This window comes from Phascolarctos cinereus, unplaced genomic scaffold, assembly GCF_003287225.1.
Source record: "Phascolarctos cinereus isolate Bilbo 61053 unplaced genomic scaffold, phaCin_HiC Scaffold_4;HRSCAF=312, whole genome shotgun sequence".
NCBI lineage: Eukaryota > Metazoa > Chordata > Mammalia > Diprotodontia > Phascolarctidae > Phascolarctos > Phascolarctos cinereus.
Window position 1 is genome coordinate 384,019,212 of NW_027555847.1, and position 19,668 is coordinate 384,038,879.

Consider the following 19,668-nt stretch of genomic DNA (forward strand, 5'->3'; position numbering starts at 1 on the left):
AAATATAGTTGCAATTGAGTTTGTAACATAAAATAGCATTGCTTGTTTTGTGTCATTTTGTAGCTGGATAATGACATTTTGTTGGTGACTAAGGCTTCGAGAAAAAAACAAACAAACAAACAAACATAGAGGTTGTCATTTTTATGTACTCTGACAGTGACTACTTCCATTTATTCCTGGGGCAGACTCACCATCTGCCCACCTCAAGTCACCAAAACATCTTGATGAAAAGAAAAAAAAAATCATTCAATCATCCAGATGGCCCATCTACACAAGGCCAAATATCCAATTATCTGGAAATGACTGGATGTTTGACACTAGTAGACAAAACATCTAGGTGAGTTATTGAGTTTTTCACTTTTCAATGAGATCTGTCAGTTTTAGGTAGATATAGCAATAATCCATCCTAACTTTTGAGGAAACTGCAAAAAATATGGTCTCAGTAGAAACACTCAAGTAAACGAAATTTGGCCTTGATTTCATTAATTAATCTGTTCTCTTACAGAGTGCTCTTAGATTCACTCTTCTACTCTCAGAGGTTGTCATCCTATCATGGTACATCCATAGGTATTATTGTTCTTCAGTGCTCAGTTCTGTCTTAATAAGCCTGAGCCCTTTTGCCTTTGTATGATTAAATAAACAAAAATGCACTGATCATTCCTAGTGACCCTAGTACTCAACTACAGAAATTTCAAATACACACACAGTCCACAACATTCTGGAGTGTGGCCCAACCAGATTAAAATGTAATTGGGAATTATTTAACAAAATGAATAAAAATAAAATAAAACTTATATTAGTTACATTTTAAAATAAGTCAATATATGACTCACAGGGATCCTTATGTATAGTTTAGTGGCCTCTGTTTCTACTTGAGTTTGATACTATGGCACTAGTGCACAAAGCATTTCTTAAATGCCTTCAAAATCCTCCAAAAAATTCTGCTATTAATCTGCACAGCTTCTCTAGGATAGAAATAAGCTGGATAGGTTGCTATTTCCTTTTGGATAGCTTAAAAAATGAAAGCATAGGGTTAGGGACTCGCCAAATCAAAGTACCACATTTTTGGAAGAATATTAACAAATAGGAATGCTTCCGAGGCATAAGGAAGACAATAAACAGATTAGACTAAGGGATACATCAGAGATACATGAGAAGACTTTTATGAATTTATATGAGGCAGCAAGGTTGGTACAGTGAATGATTGAGTGCTGGACCTGGAGTCAAAAATACCTGAGTTCAAACCTGGATTGTTTGCTAGCTGTGTGACTCTGGGCAAATCACTTAAAAAAAACCCCACCTCAGTTTCCTCCTCTGTAAAATGAGGGTTGTTTTGAGAATCAAATATGGTAGTATTTATAAAGTACTTTATAAGCCCTAAAGTGCTATATGTTATGTCAGGAGAGACATGGGGGAGCTATGAGTTCAGCATTTTACATACTGTGATTGACAGATATGATCACAAGGATTTGTTGGTTGAGGGTGGTAGTGGCACATCCAGAAATAAATTGTATAAAAACAAAATGCATCAATAAGACATTTAAATTAATAAATTAAATTAAAGAATCAGAGACTTTATTTAAGATGATCAGCTGAATCTGGCATAAGTAAACAGGGGACTTACCAACCAGTATAGATTTTTTTAAGACTTATATTTTTTAAAGCTAAGATATGAGAAGAGGTAACCAAAGCTGAAAATGAAAGTCTGGAACATTACTGGTAAGATATGGGAATCCTAAGGCTGAGAATGAACTGAGGATAGGAATACTTAGGACAAAAAAATAAAAAAGAGGTTTCCAAAGACTATACTGAGGGAAAGAGCAAGACCTACTGACACATAGTAGGCACTTAAATAAACATCTGTTGATTAATTAATGAAAAAAGGGAGAAGACCACTATTCAGTGCTAATATACTGATGTTAAGAAGTAAGAGAGAAGGGAGAACTACTTGGCCCTTATTTTGCTTCTCTTTTTTTTCCTTCCAAGGAGAATGCTCCCTGGCAGAAATGAAATAGCTAAAAAGGAGCTGAGACCAAGGTAAGTAGAGAGAGTATGTTTAGCAGCACTTTGTGAGTTAAAGTTACCAGGTTTAGATGAATTATATTCCAGGGTACTAAATAACAACAACAATGGCTGAATGTGATTTCTGAGTTATTTTTAATGAACTTTGAGATGGCAGAGAATGGGAGTGGTGCTTCAGGACTGGAGAAGGTTAAGTGTTCTGATTTTGAAAGAAAGGAATGAGAGTAGAGTTGTGCATTGTAGATTGGTGACCAAGATTCAAGAATGCATTTTGTTAGGGATGGCTAGTGTACATCTAGAAAAAGCAGAAGTGATTTCCATAGCTTCATCAATAGCAATCTTTTTTTTTTAGTTGTTTTTTTTTAGGCAATTGGGGTTAAGTGACTTGCCCACAGTCACACAGCTAGTAAGTGTCAAGTGTTTGGTCTGAGGCCAGATTTGAACTCAGGTCCTCCTAACTTCAGGGCCAGCTCTCTATCCACTGTGCCACCTAGCTGCCCCCATCAATAGCAATCATTAAATCAAGTTGCTATTATTAATATATTTTAGTTGACAATAACTAGCGATGCCAGACTAATCTCATTTTCTTTTTTGACAGTTAATAGACTGATAAAGATAATGTTGTACGTACAACATAGTCTCTAAAAAAGGATTTATCAAAGTCTCTCATGAGATCCTTGTGGCTAAGATGGCTAGGTGATAGCATAGTTGGGTGAATTTGGATCTGGTTGAATGGCCAAACCCAAAGAATAGACATTAATGGTTGGTTCTATGCCATTTTGGATGGAGGTCTGAAGTGTACTCTTGAATCTAAGAAATCAGCTTCACAAGGATAATATGGTGGAGTAATGGATAGCTAACAGTCCATTAGAAAAATGCCTAAGGCTTTAGTAGACTACTAGGTCAATGGGAGTCACCAGTATGATATAGCAGTTGAAAAGGAAGATTAATGTAATCAGGATGCATTTAAAGAAATTTAGTTTTTATCTATACTAGTGATTTGAAAGGTCCATTGTAATATACCCTCATCAGACCATGTTTGGAGTATTGTATTCAATTCTGCCATAGTCTCTCCTGAACTCCAGTCCTGCATTTAACAACTGCCTATTGAACATTTCTAACAGGATGGTCATGGGTATCTCAAATTCTACATGTCCAAAGAAAAACACATCTTCTTCTAAAAATCTATATTTCTGCCAAAGGCACCACCATCATTCATGTGAATCAAGTTTTCTTTCTTGGCGTCATCTTTAACTCCTTATACTCTTACCAGCACACAATCAGTTGCCAGTTCTATCTCCATATCCTCTCTTGTATTTGTCTTCTCTTTTCTCACATGGCCACTAATCTAATTTAGGCCCTGATTACCTCATGCCTATTTAAGCAGTCTCCTAATTGGTCTCATTGACTCAGGAGTCTCCATTCTCTGCTGCATTCTCCACACAGGTGCCAATTAATTTTCCTAAAAGACAGGTCTGAGCATGTCACTCCCCTATCCAATAAATTCTAGTGGCTCCCTATTACAATCAATTATTAACTCCTCTGGCATAGTTTAAATTAAAGTTTTATTTTTTTTAATTAACAGAAATCTCTGTTCTCTCCCTCCCACACTGATCCATTAAAAAAAAAAAAGAAAAAGACACTTTTTTGGTAACATGTATGCATAATCAAGCAAAACAAATTTTCTCAGTTGTCATGTTTAAAAAAAAAGTCTCATTCTGCCTGAATTCACTTCTCTGTCAAGGAGGTGGATAACATGCTTCATTGTCCGTTCTCTAGCATCATGGTCATTGTATGGATCATAGTTCTTAACTTTCAAAGTTGTTTTTATAGGGTTGCTGGTATTGCATAAAGTGTTCTTCTGGTTCTGCTCATTTTATTCTTTGTCAGTTTCTCTCAATCTGGTGCCAACTTACTTTTCTAGCTTCATTATGTATTACTTTCCTCCATACATTCTAAGGTACAGCTCAATTGGCCTTTTTACTGTTCCTTACATATGATATTCCATCTCCAATCTTTGTGCCTTTTTTCTGGCCATCCCCTATGTTTAGAATGCATTGCCTTTTCTCTTTTGGCTCCCAGAATCCCTTAAAACCCTCCTTGAACTAGATAGCCTCTCCTAATTCTCCCAGCTTCTAGAGTCTTTTGCCCCTCACCCATTATCTTATATTATATATATATATATATATATATATATATATATAATATATATATATATATATATATATATATATATATATTTTTTTTTTTTTGTATGAGCTGGAAGGTTCCAGTCTTGGAACCAGGAAGACCTTGGTTCAAATCTCACTTTTGTCTGTGTGACCCTCTGCAAATCCCTTAACCTCTCACTGTTCTAGGCAATTCTTTAAGAATCTAAATAATAGAAATGAGGCTAACCTGCACTGGTAGAGGGAGTTTCCTTATCTGGGAGCCCCTATGCTGATAAAATCACAGGTCTGGTTGCTGTATTTGGTATGTACTTATATCTACACCTCTTTTATATCTCAATAAAAGGTAAGTTCCTTGAGGAAAGACACAATTTCATTTTTGTCTTTGTATCCCTGATAGCCAGTACAGAGACTAAGACGTAACAGTTACTTAAGTGCTTATTGATTGACAGATTCTGGATATCATTTATGTAGCCTAGGATCATCTTAGATTTATTTTGCTTCCATGTTACACTTGTTTACTGATTATTGAGCTTTCAGGCCACTAAAATTTTCAGACATTTTTCACACAAACGTTTGCCTAACCATATCTCCAATATATTTGCACGTTTATCTATTCATTATTACTTTTTGGTCTGGTGAGTGAACTAGTTTTCAACCTACTTACTTTATTATCTCAGCTTTATATCTCTATCTTGTCAAAAAGGATGGCATAGTGCTGTCCTGGAGTAGTAAACTTGGAGTTTGGAGAGCTGATTCAAATCCTATGTCAGGTACTTCTCAGCTCTATGTAATCATAAGTAATTCTCTTAACTTTTCAGGGCCTCAATTCCTCATTTGTTTAAAAAAAACAGAATTAGTAATACTTGTGCTACCTCCTTTGTGGGGCTGTTATGAGGAAAGCACTGCAGATCTTACCATATTGTCAAATTGTTGATTATTTTTTGTCCAAGGCAGACAACTTGAATTCTTGGAAAGCATCGGAGTACTGTACTTTCTTATTGCCTTTTCACTTGTATTGGGTTTTAACTTCTATTCATTTTTGTTGCCTTTATCAGTCTGAAGATTGGTAGAGAAAACAGAAATAAAATAATTAAGTAATGCTGTCTTCTCTCTGTTATTCACTGTTATCTACCCATCCATGACAAGGAGCAGATTTAGCCCTTCTTTGATCTTTCTCTTTTTCCCATTCATTACTATAAATGTCATTTTGATGTTGTTGTTGTGGTAGTGGTGGTGGTGGTGGTAATGGTGATGACCTTTAACCTTCATTTCCAAATCAATCTATTCTGCCCTTTGACACCCTAGATACTCTTCTTACAGTACTGTGCCATTCTTCTATAGTCATCCTTGGTCATCTGCTTTTGCTTCTTTTAAGAGGTGGATATCTACTGCCTATACTTCAATTAACAAGATGTTCTTTTCCCTGACACTTTTTATGAGGTGAGAATGCCTTCTTGAGTTACAGAATTAATTAATAAACTCATATAGTAGGTAAACAAATTGCCTATACCAATCTCTTATTGATTGGTCAAGAAGGGGAAAAAAGGATTGGCTAACTAAACAGGTTAGACACACCTCCTGGAGCTTTAAATAGAGGAATTTAATCAGGTTTCCCTTCCACAGGAGTCTGTACCAGGTGTGTTATATTCTTGGGAAGAGAAGAGAGTTTCTTCCTCTCTCTCCTCCCCTTTATCTTCCATTGAAAATGTCATCAAAGGAATGAGACCATTAGAAGCCAGAGAGCGCTTCAAGGACAAACATAGAAAACAAAGACACAGACAGATATGATTTCCACCTGAAGGAAAAAGTGGCTCCAGAGAGTGTGACTCCCTGTGGCAGAGAAAATGTCAGTTATGGACTTTAGAAAGGCTGGAATCCTCAGAGCCCAGTGGACAGCTAAATCTCAGGGTACCAAGGGCTCTCAGCAACAGATTTTTCAAGGTAAACCTTTGCCACATTTGTTCCCTACATGTGTGCTTCCCTATGTCTTGTACTTCAAGTTTGAGTCCATTTTCCCCAGTGACCTTATATGTTTAGGGAAAATATACCCTCAGTATGAAAGAAATGTTTTGTACCATCCGTGCTCACTACATACTACCTTACTAGGAAATACTGCGTACTACATACTAGTAAATATCCTTTTCTAAAAGCTCATTTATACTCCTATCTGATAGTTAGAGAAAAGTGTATTAGTGAAGGCTAAAGGGTAAATGTACTGGAAAGCACAGGACTTCAGAGTTACCCTGAATAGTATTTGTATACACACACATATATATATACACACGTATGTATATATACATGTATATGTAGGCATACATATATGCCTATAAGCATATATATATACACATAAACCTATTTATACAAATATGTATATATGAACACATACACAAGATAGATATATAAATACACACACATATACAATATATACACACATATCCATATGTATATACGTGTTCACATGTACACATATACATGCATGTATATGTGTTTATTTGGATAGATACCTATTTACTTATCTTTTTATTTCTATATCTACATCCACATCTATCTATCTATCTATCTATCTATCTATCTGTCTATCTATCTATCTATCTATCTATCTATCTATCTATCTATCTGTAAGCAGATAATAGAAGTACCAGGGATAGTTCCTAATTCTCTCTTATAATGCCTGGGTCCTGGTTGGTAAAGGGCAGCTGAGGACTCTACCTCAGGGTTCTTAGGATAACTCTGAGGGGCTGGTCTTTCTAACACTGTTGCCCATGAGCCCCCATCAATGTACTTACCTCTGATCGGCATGATAATCACATAACAGTAGATGTAGATAGATATTTGTTAAAAAGTGTCCTCTGTATTCAATTGTTCATTTTAGACAATAGTTCTTTTTCTACCTCATTGAAACATATTGCGTGTAGGAATTTAATTCTTGACAGGTTCCCGTTGCTTTTGAATTAACTTTGCCTATAGAAGTTTAGGCTATGGGAATACACACACCCGCACCTCCCCCCCCCACATTCTTGGAACTTCTTTGAAATCTGCTTTTCCAGAGTCTAGGGTGTACACCAGAATATGAATGTCTTTCTATAAATGATGTATACAACAATGCTAAAATGGGTTTCTCACTTCTTCCTCAATTTCATATTATTTATACTTCATCAATTAGTTCTCACAATACCATACCTGTTTTTGCCTCCACTCATTCTCCTTCATCCAAATGCTTTCTACCATGTCCCTCAAATTCACTGATTTCCTCACAGCAATACATGTTTTCAATATATCCTAGACTGTTTAATCTGTTTTGAATAAGGCATATTCTTCCATATTGTATTCTCATCTTGGCTTCCAGAATTGTATTCTGAGCATCAGGTTAGAATGTGTGTATGTGTTTATGTGTATATATGTATATATGTGTATATATGTATATATGCGTATGTGGATAAGTGTATGTATGTATATATGTGTGTGTGTGTAAGTAGGTGTGTATATATGTATGCCTTTCTGAGGGGAGTGGAAGGGTGCTAGACTTGTGATTTAATTGGTGCAGGAAACTTCTGGGGGAAAGTCTCTTTATTAATGCAGGTTAGTTAAGATTCTGCAACTAGTAGCCTTAGAGTTTTGCCTGGGGCACTTGGAGGTTAAGTGACTGGCCTAGAATCATATATCCAATCCACTTTAAAAGTAGGACTTGAAACTAGGTCATCCTGACTCAAAGGTCAGATTTCTATCTACTACCCCAGAGCCTTTTATATTTACACAATAATATCAAAAATATCTCCAATTTTCATTCTAGAAAATAATGGAGGTCACACATATAAAGTTTTCCATTTGTTCAACTAGTCCCTTATAGTCTTCTCTTTTGGAGAGACATATCTAAACTTCCCTTAGTAAGAAATGGTACAAACAGCAGATTAGCAGACTGGTAGGTTATAGAAATTATTATAGATCTTAACCACAAAAATCATTGATTTGATGACTCCTAGTGTTTTTGTATGTAACTCTAGAGTTTGAAGTACTCTCTCTGGTGATATTTTGTGCGGGGATATTTTATAAAGATGGCCTTCCGGGGCAGCTAGGTGGCACAGTGGATAGAGCACTGGCGCTGGATTCAGAACTACCTGAGTTCAAATCCAGCCTCAGACGCATCACACTTACTAGCTGTGTGACCCTGGGCAAGTCACTTGACCCCATTGCCTAGCAAAAAAAAAAAAAGATATGGCCTTCCCCCTCCCCCCCCCACCACTTTGGGATACTGTAGGCAAAGCATTCTATACCTAGAATTCACTAAAGTTTGGTGATGATTTTTTTGGGGGGGCTAGTCCACAGCTTTTCAAAGCTTAGTAGATAGAACCTATTGGGGATATATTCTCCTAGCATTTTCTTTGTAGATCTGGCATCTTCTATATGTCATGATGAGGTAACAGAATAGGACTTTTACAAAGATTTCCTCTATGTGATAAATGGATCTTTTATGGAGAATTAAAAAAAATACATAGACAAGAATGAGATAGGATGAAATTTCTGAGATGGGTTGTAACCAGCAAATATTTCATGTAGAATCGGGACTAGACTTATTCTACGCAGTCCAAGAATGCAGAAATTGGAACAATGTGTATAAGGTGCAAAGACAAATTTAGGCTTTATGGAAGGAGGTACTTGCTTAAAAATGAGAGCTGTTCAGCAGTGGGATGATATTGGCTACCTCAGGAAGTTGCGGTTTCCCCTGCATTGGAAGTTCTCTAGCAAGGATGAAGGACTACTTGCAAGACATGCTGTAGAAAGGATGTTTGGTCAGGTATCGGTTATACTAGTTGGACTCTGAGGTCCTTTTCAACTCTGATAGTCAGTCTTTCTGTGAAGAGTTCATGGTTTCATTGAAGATCAAATTTTTAAAAAATTTGTATGAAGATAGTTTCTGAAATCAGTTCCCATTTCTTATTCTGTAACGAACACAAGTGTTTTATATAATCCATTTTTATTATGCTACCTACAAATTATACTCCCATCTTTAATGTAGTGAATTTGTTACCAAGTACAATAAAAAATACAATAGAATATTATAGATGTTCATTCATTCAACAAGCATTTTATGTGCTGTGCATTATAGATACAAAGGCAAAAAAATCAAATGATCTATGAGCACATGGGACTTACATTCTACTAGAATAATACTAAATGTTACTACCAATTGGTGGGGAAAAAACCCCATATATCTATATATCTCTATAATATTTTATTATGCTTTACTTCTTTATTAACTGATTTATATACTTTATATATATGTATATATTGTTTCAGCTTTTGTATTTTCAGAAGATAGTATGGACTTAGAGTCAGGAAGCCTTTAATTAAATTCAGTCTCTATATTAATTGTAAGACTAATGGCAAATTATTTTTCTTTTTCAGTCTCAGTTTCCTTACCTGGAAAATGGGAATGTAAATACTTGTGCTGCTTATTTTAATGGTTATTATATGGACAAGATTTTACAAAACTTAACATAGAAATCACAGTAATGCTGTGAAGAGGTAATGTAAATATTATTATCTCAATTTCATAGGTGGAGAAATAGGCCTAGAAGGATTATGATTGATCACATAGCTAGTTAGTGGCAAAGTTAGTACTCAAAGCCAGGTCTTCTGACTTCAAATTCAGTGTTCATTCAATTATACTCACATTGCCTTCACACCATAATACACTACAACCCATATCCCTAATATTACCATCAATGAAAGAATGAAAGAAGGAAAGGAAGGAAGGAAGGAAGGAAGAAAGAAAGAAAGAAAGAAAGAAAGAAAGAAAGAAAGAAAGAAAGAAAGAAAGAAAGAAAGAAAGAAAGAAAGAAAGAAAGAAAGAAGGAAAGAAAGAAGGAAGGAAAGAAGGAGGGAAAAAAAGACATTTATTAAATGTCTATGTGCCAGGAACTGTTCTAAGAACTGAGGATACAAAAACAAACAAAATAAATACCCCGATGAAACAGTCCTCATCCTCAAGCTGCTTTCATTCTATTAGGAGAAACAACATGCACATATTTAAGTATATACAAACTAAATGCCAGGCAAATTGAATACAAAGTAATTTTTTGAGAGGAGGGCATTAGCACTTAAGAGAATTAGGAAAGGGCTCAAGATGGAGGTGGTTCTTGACCAGAGCATTCACAGGAAACTCAGAATTCTTAGAGGTGAAAGCAAGCCAAGATTGTATTCTAGATATGGGATAGCCTGTGCAAAGGCATAGTCAGTCAGGAGATGGATGCTGCTGAGGGTAGAAAAGAAGTAGGCCAGTTTGGTTGCCCTATTGTGGAGTACCTAAAAGTTGTTCATTCTTCTTATTACTCATATTTTAATTAGTTATTTCAGTTCTTCCCTCACACCATCTCAGTTTGGAATGATGGCCACAGATCAATACCTGGAAATCTTATGCTTTACTTTGAAGATGCCAAGATAACAGTTGCTAAAAAATGGGACCATTTTCTAGGTAGATATTTTGCTACAGAGCAACTTGAATCAGCTCATGGCAAGAATTAGTTTACTAGATCAACTCCTTTAGCATATGATTATGGGGACTAGGTAATATAACCATTCTAATTCTAAAATTAATGTATAATTTCTTTTGTGAAAGTTGGATCAAGTCAAAAAGTATTTATTAAGCACTTACTAGGTTCCAGGTCCTGTGTGGAGTTCTGAAATTACAAAGAAAAGCAAAAAGAAAGACAATTCCTGCCCCCAAGTCGCTTACATTCTAATGGGGGAAAAAACACATAAAAAGAAGATGAAAGGGTGGGGCAAAGGAGGAGAAGGGAGAAGGCACTCAGATTGGGGCACAGTGGAGAAACTAGATCCCAGAGAAGAATTAAGACATGGCTGGCCTATGTACATTTCTTAAAGTGGAGTTTCTGGGAGGAACCAATCAATCAGGGGAAGGGTTGAGAAGACTACTGATACAGAGGAAAAAGTTTAGACTGTCAGGGAGTGAAGCCTTGCAAGGAATGAGATACATTGAAAAAACTTGCTGAGTTCCATATTTCAACAACTCCTATTTTTGTTTTAAAATATGTTTGCCAAGCAAAGGTGATCTAGTTTCCCAATGACTTCCTTTGCCAAGATTTTTTTTTCTCCTCTAAGAAATTGATTTACTGCAATAGCCAGTCTGATGATAACCTGCCTAAAACCAGAGTGTATGAACTGGTAGTTATGAATAACTCTAAATAAGCTAAAAGAAAAGACAAATCTAAGAAAACTTTGGGTGTTTCAATTTAACCCAATATAAGAGATTTTCATGTTTTATAAATGTTCTCCACTTTTTTTTCCTCCAGAATCTTATCCATAGTAAACTGGTATTTTGACTATGACTATGGCAAACACAAATTTGACCTATCCTGAGATCCAATGGGGTTAGAGATAGTAAAAAATATGACTGGAGTTTTATAAGAATCCATGAATTTCAAGCAGTTCTCAACCCACATAACAGTTCCCATCACTCCATATTCAAAAGTCCATCAGTGTGTTTTCTTGAGGTTGCAATGAAGGCATTAAGCAAGGCATAGCATTCAGGATTAGGGAAGTAGGTGATAGGGTCAGGCTACTGTGCCTTGCTCAGACCATGTCAGGAGTATTGTGTCAAATTCTGACTTCCACATTTTAGGAAGGACCTTGATAACATGGAGTATGTACAGAGCAGGGTGACTAAAATGGTGAAGAGTGTTTATATGGATTAACTAAAATTTGGAGGGCAAAGAAAAGTTTTGAACAGGTGAAGGGAGGCTTAATTACTTTCCCCAAATATTTGAAAGGCTGTCCTGTAGATGAAGGATTTGACTGAGTTATCCCAAAGTGGAGTGGACTTCTTAGGGAATTGATGGGTTTCCCATCACTCAAAATCTTTGAGTAAAGGCAGGATTTATTATTTGTTAGGTATGTTACATAACAGAATCTTGCTTAGATATTTGAATGGACCAGCTAGCCTCTCAGAAACTCTGAGAGGCTTTCAAACATTTCTGTACAGGCATAGTTTGTGATGTTCGCACCCGTCTGTCCACTCTCTTTCACTTTCTCTTCATCAACTGTGATAAGAGAGCCCTACCTTATGACAGCACAATGAAAACACAACTAGAAATCTTAAATATTAGCTAGAACAAGAAAAGTGATCTACAAAGTTGAAATGCAATGGAGGCATATGAAATTACTGAGGAAGTTGTAAGTGAATAAGTGCAGGACTCTGCACCTGGCCATTCCCCTTTAACCATTTTAAAAATGACTTGGATAAAGACATGCTTCCTAAGTCTTTAGCTGACCTAAAGCTTTGAGAGATAATTAATACACTTAGTAATAGAAACAAAATGCTGTAAGATATCAATAAGCAAGTATGATGTTTTGAAATTAAAAAGATGAAATGCGTTTATAAATATAAAGTTCAGTTCTGTATATAGGCTTTAAAAATTGCATGGCAGTAATAATAGTTGTTGGATATAGCTCTTTAAATCCATTTTCAAATTTTGACCCTCAGTACAACCCTGTGAAGTAAACACAGTTTGGAGGGAGATCTCACTTAACAGCATGTGAAAAAGACTGAGGGAATTCAGTTGACCACAAACTCAATATGAGCCGAAAGTGTGATGTGGTTGCTAAAAAAGTTAATACAATTTTAGGTTACATAAATAGAAGCGTAGAGAGTTACTGGTTTCACTCTGGTCTGCAGGGGTCAGAACACATCTAAAATACTCTGTTCAGTTACAGGTTCTATATTTCAAGAGGGACATTGACAAACTGGAGTGCATCCAGGGGAGGGCATCTGGGATGGTGAAGAGTCCATAAAACATGTTATATATCAGCTGATTGGAAGAACTAAAGATGTTTAACCTGAAGAAGAAAAGACTTAGAGAGCAGGGTAGTTGTCTTCAAAGAGCTGTTTGGAGTAGGGATTAGCATTGAAAAAAAAATCTTAATGACAATACAAGGCAAACCCAGGACCAAGGGGTGGAAGTCATTGGGGAACATTTCTTTCAAGAGTTTTCTAATAGAGCTGGTCTCTTAAAAATGGTGAATGTTTTGCTATTGGAAACATTCAAGCAAAGGCTACTGTCCTTTTCTTTTCTTTTCTTTTCTTTTTTTTTGCTAGGCATTGGGGTTAAGTGACTTGCCCAGGGTCATACTGCTAGTAAGTGTTACGTGTCTGAGGCCAGATTTAAACTCAGGTACTCCTGACTTCAGGGCCGGTGCTCTATCCACTGCGCCACCTAGCTGCCCCGACTGGCCTTCTTTTCAAGCTTGATTCAGGCATAGTTCGTGTTTGCAAACTTTGTGGCACAATATGCTACTGCCTTTGTACAAAAGATTTATAATTCACAATGATAGCACAGTGATTATAAAGAAGAATTAGAATTTACTCTAATTGTGTCATTCTATTTGACCAATTTTGTCTTTACAATTTAAAGCAGTAAAAATAATGCAAACTGAGAGGTACGATATTTTTGGTACTGGTATGTACAAATTTTAGTTGTTATGTGAAATATTTTACTGAATTTGAGTAATATTTAAAATAAAATTCATTCTTTTTTAAATTGTTAGTTATTTTTAAAACTAAAGAATGAATAAAAATAAAATATTGCATCAGTGTTATAATTTAGTATTTACCTAAATTGTTCCTTTTGAAGATGTTTCAATTATATTAAAATTTACTAATGAAATGGTATCTTTATGACTCTCTCAAATTTATCTTTATGTTTGACTTCTATTGTATTAATGTTGTTCAATGTGAAAGAGACTTTTCAAAATTAAAATGAAGAAAAAATATTTTTCAATCAATTCTGAGCAAAGATAGATTGACAAAGCTGGCTATACTGTCTATTGAACATAAATTTGTGACAAAAATCAATTCTGATGAAGTCATTGACAAATGTGCAGAAGTCTCAGAAACAGATACTGTAATGCTATTATTTTTTACTGTGACAAACCAATATGTAGACATAATTTTCCCTTTTTTCCAATAAATACATTAATGCAATTAAATATTAATTCATTACTCCCCCCTTTTTGTACCATAGGATTTATTTTATCTTTGGCATGATTATTGATAGACATACATACACACATCTATCTATCTATCTACCTATCTATCTATCTATCTATCTATCTATCTATCTATCTATCCATATCTATGGAACTTAATGAAGGAAAAATTTCACTGTTTCTTTTCTGTCCATTATTAGTATTTTTTTTTCATTTTGAATTTCTAATTAATTTATGGAATTATGAAATGGGGGCATATATACCAGGTTCTTTGAGTACTTACTGGGAAAAACCATTATGACAGTAGGAAATGAGGTTGCACTCATACTTTAATAATTAGGCATAGAGGGTAAACAGCACAGATAGTACAAGACAAGGGATGAAAGGGGTACACAGAGGCAGACAGTGTGGGATTGGGAATGATGTGGTGAAAGAAGGCAGGTGGCATAGGGAAAAGAATGATGAGGAGGAGGGTTACATACTGATTTCCTGAACCTATGTATATATCCTTGAACCTTTATGTTTATCCCTATTGAATTTCATCTTATTAGACACAACTCAATGCTACAGACGAGGGGTCAGCAAACTACAGATGGCATCCAAGCTAAGAATGGCTTTAACATTTTAAATGAAGTTTTATAGACTCACTCATGTAGCCACGGATTAGATTTAGGAGCATTAGGCAGCATTGACCCAATGGAGATTGAAGAGTGCTGGGAGAGGGTGCAGCAGTTTGAGGGCTCATATTTACAGGTTTTTTTGAGGAACAGATTAACTCTTATCTGTACCACCTTCGGGTTAGTTTAACATATCCAAATTATCTCAAAGTTGTCAGTAAAGTTTTAAAGTTAACACATCCCCATCATCCCCAAATTATCAGCACCATTTGATGTTCTGCTGATCTTACTGCAGATGTCTAGAACTTGTCTGAGATTTTCCAAATAATAGGACCAAAAGTCCTTGACTGCAAGGCCTAGATGGCTTCCCCTGATTTAAGCATAGCTCATCAGGATGTGATTTTTGGTTAATATATGATACAATTTGCAAATTATGCACCTTTGATCCTTGGGAACCTCTGTATGTGACTTCTAGGTTCCCCTTTGCAATCTCATTTCCTACTATTGCTACTACATACTGACTACTTACAAACTTACTATACTGACTAGAAGGGGGAGGAGGATTGGTCAGGGAAACCAGAATAAGATACAATTTTAATGCAATATCATGATTATTACTGAAAATGCATTTGTATAGGGGAAGAGGAGGTGTTAAAAATTATCTGCTTTGGGTGTGGAATATGCTAGATACCACTGTTTCAAAGTTCTCTAAAGTCTCTTTCAACCCTAAGATTTTACAGAATTTGGGTCTTCTCTATTTCCCTTCTTTTAATGGCACAATCCCTGGAATGAACTTTTGCTATGGTACCAAGCTAGGTCCTCACATATCTCTAAACTAGATCTGTGGTAAAGGAAACTGAAACTTGGCAATCTTTCACTCAGATTTGTTCCAGGCTGCTACCACCCCCTCTCTCCCTTGCTCTAATGCCTTGGAGGATTTTATTCTCCACCCTTTTCTCTTTGATTCCTCTAATTTCCTATAACTATGTAGAGCTTTCTTACTGATTCCAGATCTGATCCAACTTGGGCTTTAAAAAGGATCATTTATTTTCAGAGCAAGAGAGAATAAATCCATGAATTATAGAGGATATAAGAAAAGCAGAGTATGAGTAACAGGGCAGGTCTTAAATCTGTGTTAGTTTTCCCTGAGCCTAAATGTCTTAGTGTCCCTTGTGGCTTAATCAGAACCCAGACAGCTCACAAAAAAATGGACACTTCCCTCATAGATAAGGTATTTCTCAGCCTTAGGGCACTTTGGCTCTAATCAGCTTATATTCAGCACTGGCCTGGCCACGAAACTCTGCCTCCTCATGTGTTCATTACTCTGTAACACAATAATCCATCACTCAAAGATGAATTCAACTGTCTGAGCAATGTCGCACCCTAAAGTTCACAACCACATCCCATCCAAGTGTCATGCCTCTCAGTATTGCAGATGACATAAAACTGGGAATGCTAGCTAACCAGTTGAATAATAGAGTGGGATTTGGAAGATCTTAGTGGGCTAAATCAAGAGGGCTATAGTTAAAAGTTGAAGAACTTTGATATGTGTAAGCAGAAGTGAAGGATTCAGAGATAAGGAGATGAATCCCATTAAATTCTGCCTTGCCATGTATGTGGAATGCTGTGTCTAGTTTTGGATACCATGTTTTATAAGGGGACTGCTATTCTATAATATGATCAAAAGGAGACAATCAAGATCATGAGCAGATTCAATATCATGCCATCTAAGAACTGATTGATGGTACTTTAGGTGTTTAGTATGGAGAAGAGAAGACGGAAGGACCTGGGCCAAAAATCTAAAGGGTTGTCATATAAGAGGTTTTAATTTATTCTTGTTGACCTAGAAAGTCAAACTAGGAATAATAGGTAGAAGTTACAAGGAGACAAATTTAGGTTTAATGTGAGAACAACTTGTCTAAAAATGAGAATCTTGAAAAATTAGGAGTATGGAATAGTAGCAAAACCCAAGAGAGACTTTAATAGGAAAGATTAGACAGACACACAAATTAGCATGATATAAAGTGAAGACTGATAAAGACAGAGGAAAGATTAATTCTTAAGGAAAATTTGAGGAGAGAGATATCATATTCATCTGGGATAATAAGGGAGATCATCATGGAGAAGATGGCATTTGAGCTGAGCCTTGAAGGGAGAGATTTCAACAGGTGAAGATGGTAAAATATTGTGTTTCAGGTAAGGGAGATAGCTTATTTGTATGCATAGATGTAAGATAAAAGCATGGTGAAATCAGGAAACAATCTAGTTTGTCTGAAACCTAAACTGTATGAAGAAGAATAAGGTAGATTGGAGTCGTATGTTTTAGAAGCATGATGATCTTTAAGTTCCCTTCCAGTTAACTTTATGAGTCTGTAATCTAAGTATGACTTCCCTCTGCCTAAGTGTGGTCCTTGGGAGTCAAGGTTGGAATTCTCATTACAACACCATAGAGTGTTAAAGTTGTAAAAACCTTTAGTGCTCATCCTGAAAAATAAAACAAAACTTTGCAACATAATCAACATGTAAGGCATCTCATTAGACTTTTGTATAGTTCTAATCATTAGGAAGTTTTTACAAGCCAAGTGTACCTCATTGAAACTTCTATCTGCTGCTCCCTGTTTTGTCATCTGGACCAAATTCAATTTCTCTAATTTTAGGCAACTATCTTTGCTATTTCTGACAGCTATCATGTCTCTTTTCCCTTTCTCTCTAAGCCTCAAGTCTTTTCTTCTCCAGGTCAAAACCCCTATTTCCTTCATCTTATCTTTATTTAACATAAACTCAAGCCCCTTCACCATCCTAGGCACCTTACTCTACTCCCCAGTTTATCAATCAATAGTACGGGGGAAAACCCCAAGATATTACTGCCTGAATTGTTTCTATGATGCTTGAAGTTAATCTTCATTTTTGTCTGTTTGTTCTTTGATGTGAGATCAGTCAGGCATTAGCCACTTTACGAGATCCATCAACCCAGAGGAGCAAGGACTGCTCTGTATTTGTCAGCTGTAGATGTCTCTGACCACAGTCTGTATATTAATTATTATGTCTGGCAAAGGATGAGATTGTGTAGTCTACAGCCAACATTCTGCAGTAAGGAACCTGAGTCAATTCAGCTTTCCCTGCCTAAAAAGAACCTTCTTTGACTACAGCCTCACAAACTTATCCTCCTTCAGAATGCAGATTGATGAAGTCATGTTATAAACAACTCAAATCCTTACCAAATATGGTAACCTTAGGTTAGTATAGAACTTTTATGTTTTTCAAAACATTTGTACATATGGTCCTGGTAGGTAGGCCAAAAGACTTTCCCCTATATCACAAAATGTCCTAAGATAATATTCTTCTAAGAGAGATTCTTTCATAGTTTTAGGATTATAATTTGGAATGTGAAGAAACCACAGGTTCAAATCCTTTTGTGTTCCAAATGAAGAAAATGAAGCCCAGGAAGACTTACACCCAGATTCACATGGGTAGAGAGTAGTACAACTAGGATTCAAACCCAGGCCTTCTGACTCAAAATACAATGTGTTTTCTTTTGGATTTCATTGTCCAACATACACAAACACACACACACACACACACACACACACACACACACTTTAAATCTTATAGTTTTCCTTATAACCCAGAAAGGAGGAATTCACTTATTCAACAATTATTTTTTGAACTGCTACTCTGTGTCCAACATTATTTAGGTTCTGTGGAACATATAATTATATGCCATCTCTATTTTCAAGGAGCTCATGATCTCTTGGTGGCAAAATATATACATATGAAAAATTAAATAACAATGTAATAAGCAACAATATAAAACATTACAAGATTGCATGTGTTTATGCTGCAAATGATTAGTATAAATTAATTCAGAGGAAAGATACATCACTGCAGACTAGAGTAGCAGTTGAGATTTTATATGGTTTCAAAAAAAGGAGGTAATTGTATAGGCAAGGAAGTATGGAACAGATTTTTTGCTAGATGTTATAGCCTCAGCAAAGATGTGGAGGCAGGAATGTGTATGCCAAAGTAAAATTTAGTTTTGCTGTTTTTAACAGGGATTTTGTTTTTCTTTTGTTCTCAGTGAGAGAAGGGAGGGTTGAGGGGCGAGGGTGGTGAAATAGATTTTTGCTGCTTAAAAAAAGTAAAATATAATAAAAAAAAAAAAGACAATTGGATTGGAGTAAGATTGTAGAGGGCCTTGAATGCTAGGCTAAGGAATGTATCCTGTAGGTAGTTGGAAGCCATTAAAGGTTCCCTAGCGTTCATTTAGTGTCTGCCAATATCACCCTGCTGAGCTCTAGAGGTTTAGGGGTGCTGGGACCCCGAAATCACAACACATGAGTCCTGTCCAAAAGAATTCGACACAAGCCTTCTTTCAGCCAAAGACAAGGTTTATTAGAACATCCTCCATATTGGTCAGACTCTTAAGGAATCTGAACGTTAATGAGCTATTGACTAGATTACAAGAATCTGAATTGTCGCTAGATTATAAGAATCTGAGCACCTTAATAGAGACAACATGGACCTTATATACAAAAAGACTGTGGGAGGGATCTAGGAGTGGCCAAGTAGTTTTGGGTGACTGGAGGAGGGATCTAAGGAGGATCTGGATGGCAATGGCCAGTAAGCTGAGGTGAACAGAATGACTGAGACCTGAACCACATGGCCAAGAGAGAATGGAGCCTAGCTAGAATTAAGAGTGGGAAATGGCCAGGGGCCATGGGAGGTAAGACCATGGAGGGCTAGGCTAGGTTAAGGGTAACAGAGAATTGGGAGATTGGGCATAGTCACAATGAAAGGCCAGTTGATGGGATTATAGCCTAAAGTGAATGCCAGAGATTTGGCCATGTGGCAAAGTC

At 36.2% G+C, this 19,668-nt stretch overlaps 1 long non-coding RNA gene across 2 annotated transcripts in view; it reads left to right on the forward strand.

Annotated features, from left to right (window-relative positions):
• The window catches only part of LOC110207947 (uncharacterized), a 142,414-nt gene that overhangs the window by 76,169 nt on the left and 46,577 nt on the right, over positions 1-19,668 (forward strand). For both annotated transcript variants that reach the window (XR_002324367.2, XR_002324368.2), the window contains exon 3: positions 1,987-2,037. This is a non-coding gene — a long non-coding RNA (uncharacterized LOC110207947). The remainder of the gene's footprint in view (positions 1-1,986; positions 2,038-19,668) is intronic.